General features: G+C 32.6%; 2 long non-coding RNA genes across 5 annotated transcripts; one reads left to right on the top strand and one right to left on the bottom strand.

Annotated features, from left to right (window-relative positions):
• Positions 1-2,388: 2,388 nt before the first annotated feature.
• On the bottom strand, positions 2,389-3,865 carry LOC139906732 (uncharacterized). The gene is made up of 2 exons (XR_011782552.1): positions 3,726-3,865; positions 2,389-3,666 (listed from the first exon to the last, which is right to left on the bottom strand). It is a non-coding gene; the product is annotated as an uncharacterized lncRNA (long non-coding RNA).
• On the top strand, positions 3,662-9,100 carry LOC121126947 (uncharacterized). Of its 4 annotated transcripts, none has more exons than XR_011782544.1 (8): positions 3,662-4,025; positions 4,221-4,427; positions 4,483-5,604; positions 6,905-6,989; positions 7,063-8,008; positions 8,068-8,452; positions 8,560-8,708; positions 8,805-9,100. It is a non-coding gene; the product is annotated as an uncharacterized lncRNA (long non-coding RNA). The 4 variants fall into 4 exon arrangements; XR_011782542.1 differs by having other exon boundaries at positions 4,483-6,850; positions 8,560-8,722; XR_011782543.1 differs by having other exon boundaries at positions 3,662-4,152.
• Positions 9,101-22,939: the final 13,839 nt, after the last annotated feature.

Genomic DNA, 22,939 nt, shown 5'->3' with positions numbered 1-22,939 from the left:
TAAGCATGTTGCTTGGGGAAATGTTTACTTACGCAAATCTATCCGTACTTGCATTCCAGGTATACTTTCTCATTTCATGAGTAACAAGTTAATGTTACTTGTTTTATTACATCGTTCAGATTTGTAATCCTTAGTTGTCGATGTTAGATATGAGCGTAGATAGTTTTCACAGACAATTAATTACTTCATAAGTTTTCATCTTGGTTGTGCTAGGTTAATATCTTCACTGCATAAGATTAATGAACTTTAAATAAATCTTAACTTCCATCAAATGGCTATTAAAAAAACGCCATTAATAACTTTATATTACAGACTGCCTAAGTGACGGTTTCTGATCAAGGCAGAAAGTAAATAATTAATTAAAGATTGCTATACATTTCAGTGTAACTAGTTAATATAATTAGATATATTCTAGCATGCAGCCCAGGCTGTTTTCTCTATTTAGCCTCGTGTAAGAAAGTAGTATATAATGACGTTGCCACCAAACTTTACCCATATAATATATGGATATTCTCTTTCTACGGAGGTTCTCCTATAATTTAGTTACTTTTATGGTTATTATCACCGTTGTGGTGCCATTAACTACTTCTAAAATTAGTATAGAGTCAAAGAACCCATTTTTATAGGTCTTCAAGAGTCCTATTTTTTACTCCTCTTAGAAAGGGATTAATTTTCTCATAATGACAAATTTTGTTTTAAGTGTATTCTTCTGAAAGCTCGTTATTGGACTACCAAACAAAACCAAAAAAATGCAATTTTACTAAATTTTCAGGGAAAATTGCATCTGTTACAACACAGTTGAAATGTATGTTTTTGTAAAACATAACAAGTTTGTATGTTAATACTAATCCCTTTTTTGTTTTAAATACGTATAACCCAATACATGAGGCGATTTCTAGACAATTAATTCTACCAATATCTGGAGTGAATCAGTTTATCTTATTGTGGAAGGTGTGCATTTTTAATGGTTATAAATCAAATAGCTTTATTTTTATTTAACAGCGTCTGAAAATCTGTGAAGTCACGTACACCAAATAATATGTCTTCTACCAATACAATGTTTTTGAATACTATAACTTGTGTAGAGCAAGTGTTTCAATCTGGGAGGGATACAGGTATTACCTCTAACATTATTCTGCTAGTCCATTACTTAAAAAAATACTGAAGTCAAGTTTAGATATAACATTCACACTAATATGTAGTTAGTTTCATGGTTTCACATTTACCTATCTTGTTGATGTTAATGGAACTTATTAACCTTTGTTCTTATTTGGCGATTTTTTTCTAATACACTTATAATTTATTATTAAATAATTATTGAAATTTTTTAATAGTGAATTAAATTTGAAGAAGTAAATCCTAGAAAGTATTTATTTTAGATGTTCCCCCCATCATTTGGTTAAGGTTGAATTGAATTGCTATTATTTTAGATATAAAAACAATGCCTCATTTTTGAAATACTGAATAAAATTTTGTGTAATAATACTTATTAAAATAATTGCATATATTAAATAAAAAGCATACTGGAGTTGTGACTTAAAAATATCATAAAATTCCCTGCGTAATATGCAATAAATAATTGCAGTGTTATTATATAGTTTTTTAATATATTTTTGGTTTATATATACAAAATACTGTAATGTGTACATTCCATACTTAAATTAAAATATTGAAGAATACTTCTAATGATGAATATCTTAGAATCAGCCCTTCAAAAACACAGAGTTAATTAATAATATTCAGTGGAAAAATGAAAATGGTACACACAATACTATCTATTATAATATTAATCATCATTCACCCCTTCCATCTTATGGAGTTGCATAAAACGACAGAATAATCGACTCAATGATCCAGTGAGGAACATGTATAGTTCTCATCCTCTATCTACCACTAATTAATTAAAGTTTTTGAGTCCTTTTCACTTTAAGTCTACTGTTCGTTATCTACATACTTAAAGAAATCTATTTCATTTATAAGTGTCCTTGATGAATATAATCATGCTGAAAGGTATGACCTATATGGATAATTATATAGCCTCTATTTCTTAATTACTTGTGAGTCTCTTTTGTGATTGGCAAACAACTGGAAGATTATGAGATAATGTGTCTCTCTTTTCTGGTGGTTTGTGTATGCAAAGCATATTCTCTTCTGATATTGCATATAAATCGTTATTGGGAAATGTTAAGTGATAATGAGTTTTAAAAAATATAAGTAACTTAACTTATGTAGATTTCTATTGGAATATTCGAATTTCTTCGCAATTCCTAAACGTATTGACTCATGAGTCATCTTATAAACAGGTAATTTGCTTGTTAGCTTATTGGAATATTACTATCTTGGACCTGTACAATAATAAAAAAAATACCAAACGTATACCATACGAGCTAATAATAAGTTGTTTTATTGAAAACGATAGTTAAAATTAATCAACATATAATTTGATTGTTTGAGTATTAGTTTAACAAATACAAATAATTGTAAAATCAACTATTCTTCTACATTTAAATTCTCTATAAGTGAATTCTCCATTTTTTTATCTTATTGATTCATTCGGTTTTATTTTGGACGTGCAAATGCTATTTCGTTACTGAAATTCTTTTCAGACGAGTAAAAATTTCAAAACCCTTTTTATTATTAGTTGAATAACTACTGTATTCGTTCTTTAAAAAATGATAAAGTGTAGTTTATGTAAATTAGCACTTTTTAACATAGTTGGTGATCCCTGTACAAACACAACCGAGTCTAAGATAAGTCTAAGTCATGATGCCTCAAAGGCATCCGATAAGTAATCATGCTCATAAAAAAATTGATTGAGAGAGGCATGGAGTGATGGAGACGAATTCACAAATACTTCCTTGAACTAAGGTGGTTATAACTCATAGTAGGCAAGGTTAATAGAAATACAAGGTTTGACCATCATGTAATTGGGCTTGCTAGAATTTTCAATTTGATGTATTGTTAAGGGTGATAATTTTGGTAAGAATAGAAAAGCGTGCGAGGAGAAAAGAAGAATTACTTATGGCATCATTGATTAAATAATATACATCTTCTTCTATCAATCATGAACGTTATCATTCCCGCCTTTATTATTCAATATTAATATAATATGAGATGGTGATAGTCGATAGGGAACTGAATAAAATCCCCAAAATGACGTCGCCTTCTGTCTGGATTTATGAAAATGGAGGCCCAGGAATTTGGAAAATACTTACCGGATGAGAAACAGATGGTTTGTCGGATTTGTCGATATAAATGTATAGTTATATGATTTTAATTGTTTAATTTTGTATATTTAACTTAAATGTTTAATGGTTTATTTTTTAGTATGTAGATTATATTTAATTAAAGCCTTCTTTTTTAAACTTTGAGCTTCAAATATATTTCACATACTCTACTTTGTCGTTTCATTAGCTATTATTCTGAGAATAAGGTTCATAATGAATTACAATTTCATGGAGTGTGACGTTTTCAAATCTACTGTAACAGATAAAAAACGTCGAAGTCAATTATACTTAGTATATCTTCATTAAACATTTTGCTAATAAATACATTCGTTATACCCTCAAAAATCATAATAAAGCAGGCAGATGATAATCACATCAGTATTTTAAACAATGATACCATATGTCTTTGTTTTCCCCTTCTCCTTGCACGCGTTTTTCTCTACAATATTATCAACTATAGTTATAAGCATACACATCAAAAGTCAACAGCTGTCTTACCTCTTGTTTAGAGCCTTGGCAAGGGTCTGACTTCTTTAAGACTCACAGATGAAATCAGAGTTGTTAAAATGCTGGAAAAACAGCTTTGTACTTTTGGATGATGTCTAATCTGTCTTCTTCAGATCTGTTTCTCTTTGAACGGCTCTCAGTCAAGCAGTATCAAGTCTGGAGTTTCTCTCTTTGTTTGGCCACAGATGGATCAACACTAGACTCTTGTGACTTGTTGTCATAGCCCGTTCTAGACAACACTCAGTGAGCTTGATCGGAATTACAAAACACAATAAAGATGGCGTCCACAAAGTAACTAATAGATAATAACTTATTATTCTACCAAACACGTTGCAACACTATTTTTCAATAGACCTATATTGCACGCATATTTGAATTCATGTCATCTCCTGCTTACAGGAGTCCTTGACATTTTACAGTATATATATTATTACTAACTGATTATTATTATTACTATAATAATACCTATTTGCCATTCCAAAAAAGGTACAATGTATTGGAACAATAAAACTGTCAGTTGTGCAATTGCCATTTGTAATTCTCTTAACTACATAATTTATCATCATTTTCCAAAGTATGCCTCAAGGAGGAAAAATTGGGAAAGAGCTTGTCATCGAAAGGACCACTAAAGAAAATACCCGAAAATTTGCGAAAGTTATTTTGAGGAAAATGCTTATAAAAAGGATTTAAAAGGTGAATTGCTGATACTACTTTTAAAAAGAAAATTGAAAGATTTTATCCTTTCTAGATGTCTCATACCTGGAGAAGGATTTGTGCAAACTCCAAGGGAAATAAAATGAACTAAGATAGTGGACCATTTTGAAGAAGGTTCTAATGAAATATATTTGAAGACATTAGTCAAATCATCCCAAACCAACGTTAAATCAACTAAAACACTTGTGTTAGGAAAGTTTAACGCATCTAATCAAGCATATGTATCCCGGATTATACAAACTATTAGGGCTCCTAATACAAGAAAAGATCCACTCATTCAAGAGCTCGGGTCACTTAGGAAACAGAATGGAGATTTACACGAAAAAGGGGAAATCCTTCAATTGGAAAATAGATAATTAAAATCCCAAATCTAATTTTAAGGAAGCGATGAAAGGAGAACTGGAAAAGAGATTTACTAAATCTCAATGTAAACTCATTATCAGTGTGAAAGGTTTAGAAAATGGATAGAAGAGGATTTTACTAACGGACTGATACTGAAGTCTCCTCAAAAGCCTACCGTTACATTCAATCCAATGGTCTACCTCCAGTTCCTAGTGTAACAACCCTCAAATGGTGGATCCGAAATTTTTAAACAGTTCCTGGAATACAATCAAATATTATTAAAATTATTGCTCAACAAATGAAATCCAACGAAACTCCGAAGGGGAAACTTACCTTGCTTGTATTTTGATTAGATGAAGCTCCGACCAATATTAAAAAAGGACTTAAGATGTGCCTATGGAGTAAATTTGGATGTAAAAAAAGGATATTCTCCAAAGCATAGTAAATGTGATTGGAACAATGAAACAAATTAAGATAAATAAAAATGGTGAAGTGGTGTTGCCTGAGTCATCTGCTTGGAAGCCCTGTCAAAAGGGCATAATTATTTCTTCAAAATCTTTGATATCATTGTATCCATACATAAATAATGAAATTGGCCTTCCATATATATTGACATCTCGTTTAAATTAAGATTGTCTTGAAAACTTTTTTTCCAAGAATAAGATATATTGGACGAAGCCACTCCCTAGCCTAATGCTATAGATCGATTTCGGATACTCGTAATAAGTGGCTCAGAAAAAAATAGTTGTTGAGAATGCCCCCGTCAGATTTGAGAAAGGCTAATGTTTTGTTTCTATGTTTCAACAAATTACAGGTATATACAGGGTGTCCACGACTAATTGGAACTATCTTAAAATTCAACCTGCTTGATAAAAATGGAATTTGGAGTGTATTTGTTAATATAAAATAGTTAGACATGATATTAAACAATAAATTTATTCAACATGTCCTCCATCAGCAGCCACCATCTTCTCCATCCTGCCCCTAAAGGATTTGCATGCCCTGATTACTTCCACGGAATCAACAGCATTCCACTCCCTCGTAATAGATCCCAGTGATGCTCTTGAGGCTGACCTTGCACACCTCCCTCTCCAACTTCCCCTACCAGCAATAATCACACAGATTGAGGTCGGGTGAGTTAGAGGGCCAGGTGTTGCGATCCCACAAAGTGATGTCGTGGGAGTTGAAGAGGTTAGTCGTCCTTATGGTGATGTGTGCGGGTGCTGAGTCTTGTTGGAGTATGAACTCCTTCCCAGCGGCCGTATCCTTCATCCAGGGGATGAGGAACTCCTCCATGACTTCGCAGTACCTTATCACGTTATCCTTTCCTTGGGATTGAAGAAGAAAGGAGGCATCACCTCACCGGTGCTGCAGATGACAGCCAGGATCATCACGGAGGCCGGGAACTTTGTGATGAAGACCGCAGGGATCTCTTCTCTCTCCTTGGCACGCCACATGTCATTCTGGACGTCGTAGCTTCTGTCAACAGTCCAGTTATTCTCGTCGGAGAAGAAGATGATTCTTCCTCCATGACTCTTCAGGTCATTAACGAGACGCTTACCAATGGTGATCCTGGTGGCCTTCATGGATGCCGTGAGGATGTGTTGTTTGCCCATTTGGTATGACTTGTACCTGAGGTCCTCATTCACAGCCTTGGAGACCAGCTGCTTGCTCATTCCACGGTTCTTGGCCAACCTGGACGAGGAAGTCCCCGGCGAAGCCTTGATGGACTTCCGGAGGCCTTCAAGGAAGTGGGGAGTGCGGATTCTGTCACTTCTCATGTTGTGGGCATTGCGGCAGACCTTCTCCTCAACCTCCCAGGCATTGAAGACCCGGTATACCGTGGTCTTGGGGTAGTTAAGAAGCTTGTAGATAGCAGAGGGCTTGTGTCCCGTGCGAGCCAATTTGAGGATGGCGTCTCTCCTTGCTTGTTCCATGATGACTATTGTTTGTTGTCAAAACAATTCTGGTGAAAGCTATAGTGTATTGTTCATGCAACCTTTTATAATAGTATGATTTAACCCCGAATATCCACATTATGGATCTGGATTAAGTTTAAAGTAGTTCCAATTTATCGTGGACACCCTGTATACTAATCCTGCATCTCCTTTTAGTTCCTATTTTGAGCGAAGCAGATTCAAAAGATAACATAGAATTTTATCAAGACTTTGATGATAATTTATCCTCAAATCATTAAAGGTGAGATTGAGGAAGATAGAAGTAATCATGAAAATACAATAAAACAACCATCTAATGATTTACATCTTCCTAGAATCTGTGAAGGATTTATTTATGTTGCTGGATATGTGGCCAAATTGTTACATCAAAAATTTCCCAATCTGGTGTGTAATACTTCCAGCATCCAAGTTCGTCCAAGTCCATGGCTTAAAACATTGCCAAGAGGGAGACTGCTTCAACCATAGGAATCTTTTTTGGAATTTAAAAAAAAATAGAGAAGCATTTCATAAAGTTTCAATGGAATTTTTTTGATACCGAACCATATGTGATGGATCGACTCATCAGCATAATTGTGGGAAAGTATCCTAAGGAAGAGTATGAAGTTATCAAAAAATTTATTCGCACTCTTACATTCATTAGTATATAGAAAAATAGCAAGTAACGAGCGAAAAACTGCTCTTCTCATTACTTAAAAAATAGAGACCGAAAGTATATATATATTTTTTTTTGAAGCTTATTATTTAATTTTAAACAATAAACTTTCGAAATGTGAGTGCCTGTATTCTGGCTAAGTCTAAAAACCTTGTCAAGCAATTCTTCGGAAATTGGATAGCCAACATTTTTTTCGAAGTAAAATAGTTCTTCTTTAACACAACTGCAATGCTATTGGTAGCGAAGTTTTCTTCTTGTGTCAAATTCACAAAGAGTCAATAAGGGAACTGTTTGACTGTGGATTAATAAGTTCTATTTTAATAAAGTATTAGTTTTAAGATAATTAAGTTTAATTAAATCATTACATAACAATGCATATTAATATTTTTTTTTTTTTAAATTCATGATTCCTAGTAGATGTAATTATGTTTCATTTTATCACAATCTCCAATTCTTTAATGCCGAGGGGGACGAAGTAACACGATCTTTTGTTCGATTGAACTCCACACATTCTCCCAAGAATCTTTATCTAGTATCTTCTATTTGATGAAGAATGCTTATGATAACTTATAGCCATCCTAACAAATGACAGTCAACAGAAATAACATGTAAGTAATTACAATACATATATATGGATTGAATATATTGTTCTTGGAATGAATGATAGAATTGATGATGACAAGGGTGAAGAGTTAACACAGAATAACTAATATACCTTCAATTTAATTTTTCTAACGGATTTGAGTGAAATCCGACAATCTTCTTCGTTCCTCGCTGTAGTCCACTATCTCAAAATAATCCTCCTTAGAAACTGAGAATTAGCTTCATATGCTTTACTACGACGTGGAAGATCCTCAATGGGGTTGAATGTCGTTTAATAAAATGGAGACCTTGTCAAAATGTAGACTAAAGAATGTAGATTGTTTATTTTTTATACAATGAAAAATGTAAACAAAACACGTAACTACTAATACACTATGACGTCACTACTAAAAGTGTGGTGGAAGTCACACATCAGTCGTAAACACGTTATGGTATAACCTTGATAGTAGGTATGTTAACAAAAAATCAAAACAGCATAATTTGTTGCATTTTTATATAATATCAATTATGCAATTTTATCCGTATAATGTAATGATGCAAAAATAACCTTAATTAGTTGGATATATCTTGAACAATTGGATTTTTCGTTGCAAAAAATTAAAATCTTGTCTCGTAATCATCTCCCTTTGTTTATGAGCAACTTGTCATGTTTCATCTGTTTCAACACTAGCTGGAACTGCAAATTTGAAAATGACATCACAAATCGTAATAAACCTGACGTATACTTATTATTTTTAATAATAAATAAACTTACTGAAAAAATAAAAAATTTACAAATTTAAATTAATATATTATTTACAGTTCTAGGACAATTTGCCGAAGAGTATTTGCCGAATGTACATTTTGTCGAATGCCAATTTGCCGACGGGTTATTTGGGACATTTGGGCGAAACATAATATTTAATAAATACTATATTGATATATTGAATTGCATATTTAAATTCTATTAAAAAAGAGTGGTTGTTAAATTGTCTGATTGTTATTGTTCATATACTACACATATGAATTTAATTAAATTAATTAGTGTTATTTTCCAGAAAATATTTTTCTTAATAATTAGTTATATTCATTATTGATTAATATACATATGATCACAACACAGTAGCATTAAGTTCGAATCTTTTACCGTTCTAGTGTTTATATAGTTCAATAATTATTAATTCAGTAATAATCTCTATTTACAAAGAAGTAAATACTAAGCTATTGCATAACTATATTAAATATTCATAAATATATTCTTGTAAATTTGACACTTTTTGTTATGATGCTACTCTAAGTAGAGTATCCATTTTTTCTAAATAATGTATAATTTCTTTGAATCAATTAATTGAAAGGATATATAGTCCATCGTAGCACTTAAATATTTATATTTTAATCCTGAAAACATACCAACAAGTTCTTCAGCGTCCATGTTGTGGCACCTTACAGACGTAGTTTTTTCCTACAATCTTGCAGATAAATTATCAATGTCTAATTCAAAATACTTTTTATATTGCCTCTCTAAAGCAACTATTGTTGAAGAAATGCAAGCTTTTATCATATCATTAAAGGAAGAATTCATTTTAATTCTTTGAAATTTACGAAAGGTGCTCTCCATAGCTAATGGTTCTCCAAAGAAATCATTATTTGATTTAGAAATCGATTTAGGTACTAATAAACTCTTTTTTAATCGTTCGAAAACTTCTTGAACTGTTTGAATCGCATCAAGATAGTTATTTGATTATCTTATAAGTTGTGAAGTTTCTTCATCCATTTCCACGTTAGAAGTTTGGCCAGCACAACTAGAACATAAAGTTGGGTTAAACAAGTAGGGTTATAAAAATCTTCATAAATGGAATGTTCCAGTCTTTCGGACTTTGCCTTATATTTGGATAATAAAATTTCTAAGTCTGTGTTTTTCTTTTGGAGTGAAGAAAGTGACACAAATATTTCGTTGAATGTTTTAAGGACACTTGGGGAAAGAGAAGCTTGGAGTTCATTTAACTCGGAGGTATTTGGAGCTGTTTTGGTGGTACTTTGAGAAGGATAATTCTGAGGGGCATTTAAGTTTGAGGTATACGGAGAAGGATTTATGGAATCAAAGGAGTTAGGCGACCAAAGGAACGGTTTATTACATTCATCTGATAATCTTGCCATCATATTTTTATTCGAAAGTTTCTTGAATTTTTATATATATCCTCAAGACAATCCGTTTAACAGAAAAGTAAAAAAAAAATATTTTGACATTCCATATCTTGATTCGTATATTTCCTTCAACTTGCGTGAAGATTTAATTACATTATAGTTTCTGGATGTTACATAGACATAAAGAATGTGTCCATTTCTGAGATCTTCGCTTTACTCTGGAAATGAGTTAAAATTTGGACAAAATAAATCTTTTAGCGATTCCAGTCTTTCGAATAGCACTTTCAGGTATTTGCCCCTTCTTAGAAGGAGACATCGTTCAATTATATCAAAGCTTTTGTAATAAAAGGAAAACAATCAAATTCATTCAACTTAAATAATTATGACCATAGTTTGTGGACGCCCTGAGGGTCAATAAACAGTATAATATATGCTGAAATTTGTACAGATTATAGATAAAACCCTACTACTTACGTAAGATGTATAAAAAAATCTACATGTTAACTGGAGAGATTCGGGAGTCAAAACATAAAAGCTATCTGTGACAAGCATTTGAAGGCACTACTTTAAATGACGAAATAATACAGTTATATCTCAAGCAGTTGAATATTTTTTTTGGGCAGTGATGTGGCTGGGATCTTTATGTAAACATTAAACTCTATAAATATAATACACTTTTGCGAAACTTTGCCAAATACAGTATTCAAATCAAATAATGTTTAATCCTTCAATAATCAAACATTTGTTGAAGAACTGGTTTAAAAATTAACCATATGGTAGAGCTAGATAATTCCCTTGTGAAAAATGACGGTGGCGCCCTCTACTTTGTTAACATACCTACTCATAGCATCAATGGAATGACTACGTCGTCATCCATCATTAAAATAAATGACTGATCCTTTATTAAGTATTCTTGTATTTATAGACAGAAGCCAATCAATCATGGGACGAAAGTATTATCCACCGCTGTTACTCGTAGAGACGACAATGATGAACACGACTCAATTCACTTTTGATTATGGATCCATCATATCAGAGATAACGCATTGAGAAAAATACAATGATAAAGATATTTTAAAAAGTAAACAGTAAAAACTAAAATAATAAATAAATAGTATAAGAATAAACAGCTGACCTTCTTCTAGACCATTATTTGTGAATAGCTGAAATTTGTTTTAAGATATTTCCCGACTTGTTGCCTCTATATATTTATTTCTCTATGGTTTAATACTTCAGAAAAGCCGCAATAGCCTCTTGAAGACAGCACAGCATAGATTATAAGGATGAGTTAAAATTGATTTTGGTGGGATAATGATTTTAACAGGCTGTTATAAAACTATCATTATGCTTATATTTTCTATCTTTCGACGCCATTGTTATATTGATATAATGTATTTTCGGCATGAATTCCCCTATTTGTTCTTCATCTATTGAAGATATCTCTAATATACAAACTTCGGAACATAGAAACATCCCATAAGGTATCTCGAAAATGGTTGTTCTTGTTCTCTAGGTCTATTAGATACATTAGGAAACTAAATTCCTTGTTTTAATTGTTTTGATTACACATATGGTTTTTTTCAGCTTGTTTAATACTTAGATATGTATTCTATTTCTTCATAGAGTCATAAAGTCTATGTATTATGACATTTTGGTGCCTGAGATAGGAAGGATCAAAAGAAAAAATTGAAAAATAGTCAGACAATTTATCTTTCCTCATGGGTAAAGATACTAAAAGAGAAAGAGGCGTTATCACAGGGCCATATATGGGCTTCATGTATATCAATAAATAATATTTTTTCTTATTTCTACTTCTGATTTGTCTAAAATTTGTATTCGCGCTATTTTATCTCTTGCGCAGTTCATCACGTCTCTTTTAAACTCCATTATTATAAAAATAGTTGTATTCAATCTATAGTGTTATAATGATGATACATTAATTACATGAATCGATTTCAATGAAGTGCTTACTCACAATTTAGAAAACAGTTATTCTTCATCATTTAATAATAATTCTTGTACAACATCTCCCTCTAAAAAAGACTATAATTTGCCACTTACGTTAGTGCAATATTAGATATAATTAATTTTATTAATCAAATCAAATGCCCTAAAAAATTTCACCCTCTACCTGGATTACATTTAATTGTATTTTCACCTATACATTTTCCCTCGAAGTTCATATCTTTCCATTTGGATATCCTAGCAACACACCTTCTGATCCTCATTTCATGTTCTGCTCAAGGGATCTCGTCTCTTAGCGCCTCACTCGATGGATCTCATTTTCTTTAATGGAAGAGTTGTTCATTATTTAGATGCCCTTTCCCTTTCAAGGTCTGTGGTAGTCACTTTTGACCTCATGAATCATTGCCTATAGACTCAAAAATACATAAGTTCCTCCAAATCTTCCACGGAATAATTGTAAACAGTTATAAGAACTAATGATTTCTATAAAAGACAGAATAATCGACTGAAAGTCTAAGTGAGGAATAGAAAGAATTCTCATCCTCCTTCTATTGCTCCTTCGTTGAATTCTGAAGTCCTTTACTTCCTCCCCTTACTCTAAGAAAAATATTTAATTTATAAGTGTCCTTCAGTTTCCTTGATGTATATAACGCAGATATAACTTATCTCTATCACAATTCAATTTATAAGGTGGAGTTTGTGATGTATAATCTATATGGATAATTATATATCCTGGACCTTTGATTTCTTTATTACTTGTGTACCTCTTTTGTCATTAGAAAAAAAGTGGAAGACAGTTACAGACTCTTAAAGATAGTGTGCCTGTTTGAGAGATATATCATTGTCAATTTAAGGTAAGGGCACGACAATATTTCAAGGAAAAAACTCATTTTTGAATTGATGTTATAATAAAAGTGTATAAGTATTCGTATGCCCCAGCGAGAAGAGATACAAACAGATAGAGGAGAAAAAATGAGATAGAAACAAAGAGAGAAAAAGAAAAAAGATTTGCTGGGAGGACTCCCTTTAATGTCGGTTTTTTTGGAATCCCTCACTCACTACGGGTATGCTACGAGTCATCTTGTGTTCATGAAGCTTGAAATAATTTATTTATATAGTTTGAGATATGAGGCTTAATGTTATAAAAAATTGTATAATATATATTTTCTTTTTCTCCTTTTCTCTCTTTTTGTTTCTATCTCATTTTTTCTCCTTATGTACTTATATTATGAGATCAATTTAAGAATGAGTTTTTTCCTTTAAATATTGTCGTGACCTTATCCTAAATTGACAATGATATAGAGGGTTTTTGGAGAGGTATAATATGTCTAACATCTGTTTCTTTGGGTAAACACTTGGGTATGCTCTATTTATTTGAACATGTATATGTGGAATTTATTTCAGATAATTTTAAGTCCTTTTAGTACAGGGGTAGGCAACCTTTGAGACATGGAGTGCCAACTTCAACATTTCAAATCAATGAGTGTGGCATGATCAACAATAATGGTATAAAACACATACAAACTACGGTAATAGTAATAATAAATAGTAATAGTGTAGATGAAATTTCTCAAGAAATTTCATCTATACTATGAAAGCAATTCTAATTTGTACGTGCCAGTGAATATGCCTCCACGTACCAGCAGTGGCACGCGTACCATAGGTTGCTTACCTCTATTTTAGTGTATTTAAAGCATGATAGGATGAACACAGATTTTATTTCTAATTATTAGCAATTAGTTTTTGATTACTCATTGTATAACAAATCATATTAGCGACTTTAAGGAAAGTAATTTAGGAGATCTCAATATTAATAGATCTTTTTTTATGAGTTTCACGAAGTAAATCAAGTATTCCTGAATTTGAAAATATTGAACTACTTTTTATTTTAAGTGTTCTAGTATAATTTGAAAGATAAAAAATATATATTTCTATAGTAGAGCAACGTGACATTCTATCCTCCAAAACCGTAAATTTAATAAACATTACCATATGTGACACTCCCGCTTTTTACACGCACTTGCTCGATGCCCATCCCTAGGTAGAGTCGTTGGAGAGTGCGAGGACCACTGTTAAGCTCAGTACAGTTGGAGTAAAGCATTAAGCCAAGTTGCAAAACGAGCACGAAAAAAATAAATAGGTGAAAAATGTCTGGGTTAGAATTTACCTTTTTGATCGGCCAGGGGCATTATCTAGTTATTATTTCTATAATACAACTCTAGCTATAAACTAAAATGTATTCGTGTATTAACAAATATAGCTTGATTGTGTCACAATTGTACAAAGTTGAATACTGAATATATTCTAATTCTACTATCGATAAATAGCTATAAAGTATAGTTTTGTTATTTTAGTAATGAGTTGATAAGATAAATATATGGGAGTCCTCCCAGAAGGGTCGGCATTGACAGCTCTACAAATTGTCCTTAAAGGAAGCAGATGAGCTTTTAGACCATATCAAGAGTAATTTTGGAGAATAACTCTGCTAGTCAATTGATCCCTTCCCACTATGGGATGATACCTACGGGAACATTAGTCTGGATGGTATCCGTGTTTTGGAGTAGTTTAATTCTAAAATTCACTAGGAGGTTCTTGAGGAAGATGTATTGAGTTTTTTTTTTCTCTGGCAAGGCTTCAATATTCAAGGCTGCTTCATCTTTCATGCAATAATTTGTTAGAATATCTCTGGAGGTGGAGAAATTGATGAAAATTCATTCATCTCAATACTGGTCTGCAAAGAGAATGCTGTTACTTTAGACCGAAAAGAGGGCAAATGGACCCTGGAACTCCATGTGTCAAATAATGATGGAATCTTCAAGACGAAATAACAGATTAGGGATTTAGTGAATTCAGAATATACTAAAATTTTAAAGTACAAGGTTCGGAAGCAAAACGTGGGCTATTAATAAATGCTAATCATGTAATTAAAATAAATAGAGAGGTTTTGTGATTTTTTTAAATTTTCCAAATCTCCTGTCTTTTCTGCATAAGTAAACAATAATAAACATTTCTCAAATCTTTCATCATGATTGAGCAAGAAGGAAAAAGACAGAGGATCCCAGACATTCCGGAGTTTATTTTTGTTTTATTATGAAGTGCTTCGTATATGAAAATGGATGGAAAATACCTCTCAGGGAAAGAAGGAAGTGAGGGGCACAACTTGAAAAGGGATTCTAAGTTTCTTGGGGACCTGAAAAAGAAGATCGAGGAAGACCCCACGCCTCTCTAACGAGTTTGACGTGGATGAAGGGATAACCAGGAGGGCTGTGAAGGAGGAATTAGGGATTTCCTCTTACACAAGGAAAATATACTATAGATGTGCAAGAAAGTTCTTGCATGGATCAAGGTAAATGGATCCACACTATAAAATTTATCAGACGAGAAGATTTTCACCTTGCACCAGGTCTACAACCGTCAGATCGACCGTTGGCTTAAGGGATCACCAGAGGAGGTCAAGGGATTGTTACGTAGTAAACATTTGGTCCAAAAAATGGTCCTAGGGTTCGTGGCGTCCGACGGTAAGAAGATGCCTCCCTTTTTTTTAAAGCTGGGGAGAAAATTGGTCAAAAGGCCTACTATATGGTGCTTAGGTTCACCATACTGCCATGGCTCAATGCCATCTACCCAGATGACACTTATGCGTGGACCCAAGGTGGTGCACCATCACAAACATCGGTCAAATGCCAGAAGTTATGCGCCAACAACAGGGCTGTTTTTTGAGACAAGGACATGTGGGTCTAATCTTCGCCAGATTTGAACCCGATGGGCTTTGCTGTGTTAGGTACATTGGAGATGGAGACTAGCGTAACATATCACCCGAACGTGGATTCCCTGAAGGCTACCATTGGGAAGGAGTGCAAGAACTTGTCCGATAAGTTAATCATCAACTCCTGCAAGGCAATCTTTGTTTACAGCCACTTATCAAATTCATGGGAAAACTTGTCATCGAAAGCAAGATTCAGAAGATATACTACTAGATTAAGGGAGTGAGTGGATCACTTCAAGAAACACAAAGACGCAAAATTTATGCCTTCAGGCATATTGATGTGTAACTTTATCTCCTGGTAGAGACCATTGTCCTTGCTCGTACATCCCATCCAAAAAAAAAATGCCAAAGCCAGACGTATTAATTTCAAAATATGGATATAACTCACGGAGGAGGAGGAGCTCAAGTCTGTTATATTTGACCATCATTTTAATTAATACAGACCCTAAGATGCCAATCTTATTTATGGTTTATAAGGGGCATGAAAGTTCTCTTTATTAAGATCAAATAGTAAAGCACACATTGTCCACAACATAACTAAACATTTTATGGACTAGCATGGGAACCAAGACACATGGGTTTAAGTTGGCCTGCTTGGAGCAAAGCCCCGTAATCATAGGTCATCATGATTGATGCTGCCACTTATATAAAGTTCTGATTTCATTAAATTAACCTCCTGTCTTCTTATTTTTTTAAACAATTTTAGTAATATAATTAACTAAATACTTTTTTAAGACTACCATATGATATAATTCATAAACAAAAAACACGTGTTACCGTCTTCACAATATAAAAAAAAGGAAAAAAGTGACATCTAGCGAAAAAATATGAAAATACTGATAATACTATTTTTTCAGGCTAACGGTCGTGTTTTGCTACTTGGTTTAAAGCTTTAAGTTGGAGCTAATCGAAATGATAATAGAACTATGCTCTTTGTCTCATCATAAGTCTTCTTTCTTGTTCAAGGAGAACGGAACAGGCTGCATTACATAGTAATCTAAAGGACTCAAATTCTCAAAATTGTTTATCTAAGACTGTCAATTCATACTACTAATGTATCAAGCCAAGTTATAAGAACCATAATAAGTGACTTATAGGCTCTTTCAACGAATTTCATCTGTATTGTTGTTTTATGATACAATGACATCTCAATATGCAACTATGTTTGTAATAAATAATAATGGTCTGTAGCATGGTTGTGCCTTAGCGGTCTTGCACTTCTAACGGTTCTGGTGCTTCAACCGCTAGAATTGGAACCGATAAAGTCGAAGTGACACCGCTATATATTGCTTATCGGTCTTGGTTCTTGTGCTTTTGTTCCTATATAGAATATATAAATAAAATAAAACTTATATTATAAAGAATAAATTAGTTTTAATCAATAAGTTAATTTTCTAACTTTTTTTGTGCAATTGTAGCGTTTTCCAATGATTTTTTATGTCACCATGGTGATACAGATGTGTCTGAGTTCCAAAAAGCTAAGAGCTTCTTATGGGTCTGGAAAAGTGGTTTTAGGCACCAGATAGTGTAAATAGAAGAATGAAGGTTGGTGTAGATTATGAATTGAGGTCCGCTACTATATATGTTGAGGCCCTATAATATGATAACTATAATATTTCGTAAGCTAGGGGTTCCCAATCTTCGCTATGACCAGCTCCCTCAGTGTTTCTGTCTTCGTCTTTAGACCCATCCGTATATCGTGTCAGGATTCTTAATATGACTATTATCTATCCAAATGAGATTACTTTTTATGAAGTCACTTGGTTGATCTATTCCGACTTCTATAAGTATTTTATCGATATGTTTCTAATGCCCGGAAGATTACCAATTCCATCCAAGGAAACACGTCAGAAATGCTTCGTTCTTCATCTTGATTTCGTTACCTGTTCCTTAATGTATATGTCCATAGGAGCAATACCCAAAACTGCCTCCATTCCTACGGTTGGTGTCGATCGAAATGTATGAGTAATTCCCAAGAGTGATTTTCTTTGAATGGTGTTTAATATTTTCCTTACACTTTTCTTTGTAGTGCTTGCATGACCCCATACTAGACACTGATAGGACATGATAAGTCTGAGCATACCTTGATACAACCAGAGTACCTTGTCTGAGGTAAGTCCCCATTTTTGGGCGAATTTTTGAGCGACGCACCTTGTTTTAAGTGCCTCTTACCAAACTGAGCCTGTATAAAAAAGAACTTTAACCAAGACCGATATAGTTAAACCGTAACCGAAACTGTTGAAATGAAATAACCGGGACCGATAGAACTGCTGAACCTGAAACAGGCACAACCTAGTCTTTAGTGATATTTATCAATGAGTATGAATATTACAACTCTATATATTCATTCACTTCAATTTAGAATGAGAATCCGGCTCCAACTTTATTTATTTGTAAAACAAATATTAATGTAAATGCCTTTGTCAATGTTTAATTCTATCAATTAATTAATTTATTGAATAAATGTGAATAAATATTTAATGACGACAGAAACGCCTATAAAAAAATTTATTCGTCCCTCATGTAATTATATAATTTGGTTAATTTCGGCATGTATGGTTGGGGTCAAGTCTATGGGAAGGTTTCAGGGCCTGAAAGATTACAGGTACCTTATATAACTCTTAATATCAATACCAATTTTATTTTATAAGTTTGACATTGTGAAACTTTTTGTCTATTTAACTCTAGGTTTACCTATTATAGAGAAATAAAATATTTTTTATTTCTTTTAATCATGGTGGGTATTATTCCATTTATGGTGATCTTAACCAAAGTAATAATTTTTCAAAGGCCCTTAAAAAGTTAATTTTATCAATACCATAAAAATAATCATATTAGTGATTTTGATCGTTGTTTTTGGTTTATTGCTGTTTAAAAAATACGTAATTTTCAACTATTTGAGATCAAATATATATCGAGGGGAAAAAATCAAAAAATTTGTTAAAGGGGATTTAGATAATCATAAAAGTTAACTTTATCAATTTCTTTACTTAGGATTAGTTACATAAAATGTGAATATTGAAATTAGTCATTATTTTAATGTTGTAATATATCAAACATAATACACACAGACAATTGGATAAATGGAGGGACACATTTTAATTTAGATGTGCTTTTCATATACATGATCTATTTTCATTCATTAAATACAGAAATACTTCCATATTCTATACAAATTAGGACAAAAGAAGGGATTCGAGATACTTTATCCTCAACAAGAGATGCTCGAATTCCAATATCTATGGGAAAGATGAAAGATTGAAACTTTATTCGAAAAAGAAGGCCAAATCAAGCTATTTATTTGATTATCAATCCATAGTTGGACAATAGATAATGAGGGAAACTGTTTATGAAGTAAAAGAATAAATAAAAAGGGGTATTAAACTTAAGAAAAAATACCAAAACCAGTGTTTAATATTTTTTAAATAATATAGCTATATTCATTTCCCAGATGGTATCCAAATTAGTTATGAGTGGGTGTGTACAATATAAATCGATTTGCAGTCAGAAACCCCATCCCATAATACAATACAATAAATTATGACTTATTTAAATAAACTTTTCGTTTAAAAGAAGCCATATTTATTATTGGAAGTAAATTGCTCACTATTACAATTTCATAAAATGTAACAGTTCGGGCATGATTAAGAATGATTGATTGTTTTCAGTTGATTTATATTTAACTTTCAATGCCCAGTAGAAAGATAATAGTATAAAACAAAATTTGACGTTTTATTATAGTCTTAATTTTGTATGATGATCACCATCATTGACCTTTGAAATTCTAATTCACGATCACATAACTTAATCTAAGAAATGATATAATACATTTTTGAACTTTAGATATGATCAATCTTTTGATCATATCAAAATCTTTAAATCTTCAGTCGATAAAATAATTCGGTTAGTTTAAGAAGAGCAATTACTTTTACAACTCTGTTTGAATTAATTGAATGTTGGGAAGCTTGAAATTATCTAGGATATCTCATGGCAATATTGTTTTCAAATGAAGATAAAGTTCCTTCATTTGAATTCTTTCATTTATTGTATCTAACATTTGTGGATGCTGTTAATCTTAGGAAATATATTAAATTGACCTCTGATAATACATGTCACTATTTGATAAATTAAAAGCAAATTGTTTCCCTCAAATGACAATGCAAGCAACACTAATTGGGTTACGGCTATATTTTGAGTAAAATATAAAGATAAAGAGGTACATAATAACGGCAAAAGGGTAAACCCCCACACTAAATTATGTTCAAATTCATATGAATTTAATCATGATTTATAATTCAAAAAAGGATTAATTGTTAAACTGTTTTTGTCAGCTACAGTATTTGCTTATGACGGTCATGAGGAATAATTTATATAGATATATTTATTTTGGAGCCTATGTCTATGCCAAAAATAATTTAGATATAACTATAGCCTATTTCAAAAATATTGTGGTAACTTAAATAAACTAAAAAGAAGTGAAGAGTCATACCTCTATGAATACGCTAGTGGGGTGGACCCTGTACTATAAAGTCTATCTTGGTACATCGAATATTTAAAATTTATCATCGATACTAAGATAAATATGTCGAAAAAAATAAAAAAATACAGGCAGCCGATCAAAACAAGACTTTTAGTAGTAATTTTATGGAAAATATATATTTTGGAACTCGACTTTGCATAAAGGAAGGTAATAGGTCCAAAGTTAGGGGTAGACACCCACAAAATAATGGGAGATCGGCTCCAAATGCAAATCAAACGACAATGATGGATTTTATTATTCAAAGTAAAAAAAAATCAGGAATATGGTTTCACTGAAAAAGTGGGAAATATTCAAATAGACTTATGTTCAATGGAACAAAGACAAGATCTATAAAAGTGTCAAGTTCTATAACGTAAATAAATGAAGAAATCAGTGTTAAAATCCAAAGGAGTTACAAAAAAGTGGTCAGTGCTGGAATCTCTGAAAATAATCCATTTATGCCAAAGATAAATATAGTAAGGCAGAAAAAGACGACATCAATCATAAGAAGGGATTGTTCACGATCCCCCTTCTTTTTTTTGACAAACGGAAATGAAAAACAACACTAAACGATTATGACATATACGAATGCGGCAATTCTATGGACCCAAGTACTAGGGTTGAACCCAGATGACCTGGATTCCATATGTATTAGATGCCCTTATAGACCCTTATTTACTTCGGTCAGAAGGATATTGCGTAGTGAACAACTTCCGAAAATCAAACTTTCATACTCCATTAAATCAGAAGATAAATGTGGTGAAACATTATGTAGCGCTAGTCGAGTCAAGAGAATTGATGAAAGTCAAAAATTTGCCAATATCCTTTGAAATAAGGGTACTGGAAGTGAGGTTAGTGATTCCTTCTGACCATGTATTACACGCAATTGGACTCTTTGCAGATGTTACTGCTTGTGGGAGAGCACGGCAGATAATCGAAAAGAAAATGAAAGCCTCTACCGCAAAGAAACACTTGAAAGGGTGTCATCGAATACACTACACGTAATAGTTAATGTCATTGGAAGACCAGAAAATATCCCATGGTATTTTCCTATTGGAAAACATATCATACCTATACATTTCAGATTGAGAACAAACAATGTTCGACGTGTTTATATCTTTGCTATATATGACATGAATTAATCAGGCTAAGTCTCTTTCTAAATATCGAAGGTGGGTATTCAGAAGGATCAATAGAGTAAATAAAAGGGGCGATAGTTTTCCAATATCATTTAATCACGAGCAAGACCCAGTAATGGAGCAAGGAAAAGAGAGTATGGGTGAGGGAAGTAGCGAGGTCATATCAGAAGATGAGGACACAAGTGAGAGCAAAGGAAATAATGAAAATACATCTCTAGAAAATACGAAATAAATAAGTCAACCAAATCAGAAAAGGACACAAGGAGAAAACTTTACAGAAACCAGACGAAAATTCTAATATAGAATCAGTCTATGAGTGCCAAAATAACCAATCAGAATTAAACTCCGACGAAGAGGATCCTAAGGATAAATCAGAAAAAAAATATCTCCCGGGACAAATTATGAAACTTCCACCAGTGTCCAAGCAAAACAAGAATTGCCCCTCGTCTCACCTTCAGTTTAATAAACGATTAGTTAGGCCTCTTTTTGAAAATAAACATCAACTAAATAATGGGGAAAATTCAAAACAATAAATATTATATATCTTCACAAAGAAAAATAGCTCTAATAGCTCAGATGAACATCAACCCTAAGATCTAACCAAAAACAATATTTCATTATGAAGCTAAGCAAAAATCCTAGTGGCTTGAGAATACTACCGGCAAATACAAACGGAATTACGTCAAATAAAAAGAAAATAAATCTATTTAAATACTTGAATGCCATCTACCTACCAGAGGTAGTGTGTCTAAATGACACAAGAATATGCAACATAGGTGAGAGTGGTTTTCATTCAATCGAAATATAATAATCACTCTTCAAATACAACAACAACTGGATAAAAATTCCCTGCAAGGGGGTCACAATCCTTGTCAGAATTAATGTGCTATCAAAGTCAGTGATTGTGGATGAAAATGTAAACTATATATCAGCTAAAGTATGGTTTCAGAAGTTGCATTATAAAATATTAGGGTATATATACCTTCTGGTGGTAAAATTTTCTTCAGAACTAAACTAGCACAATTTGGATGTGAGCTTATGAGTGAAAAAGTAATTATAGTTGGAGACTTTAATACTGCAGAAAACCCAGTTAGAGATTTTACATCTCCCTTTGGATTTTTCAATTTCCAAGGAATTTGTTGCGTGGAAAAACACTAACGACGCATATGACTTGGCAGATATAAATGCAAACTATAAGTCCACGTTTATCAAACAAAATACAAATGGAAAATCAAGGAGGAGAATTGATCACATTCTGATTTCCGATGAAGTATTGCACAATAATTTTAAGCTTAATAGATTGACTTCAAATGGGCTGTAAGATCACTTATTCCTAGAAGAGAGCAATCGCCATCTCTGAGTCGCTCTCGATAACTTCATCACAATCTGAGAAGTGACAATTGATAACTGTTGGTGCTTTAGG

This window comes from Lepeophtheirus salmonis, chromosome 12 (genome assembly GCF_016086655.4).
Source record: "Lepeophtheirus salmonis chromosome 12, UVic_Lsal_1.4, whole genome shotgun sequence".
Taxonomy (NCBI): Eukaryota; Metazoa; Arthropoda; class Copepoda; order Siphonostomatoida; family Caligidae; genus Lepeophtheirus; species Lepeophtheirus salmonis.
Note: the sequence above shows the minus strand (reverse complement) of the source record. Positions and strands in the feature narration are given on the sequence as shown.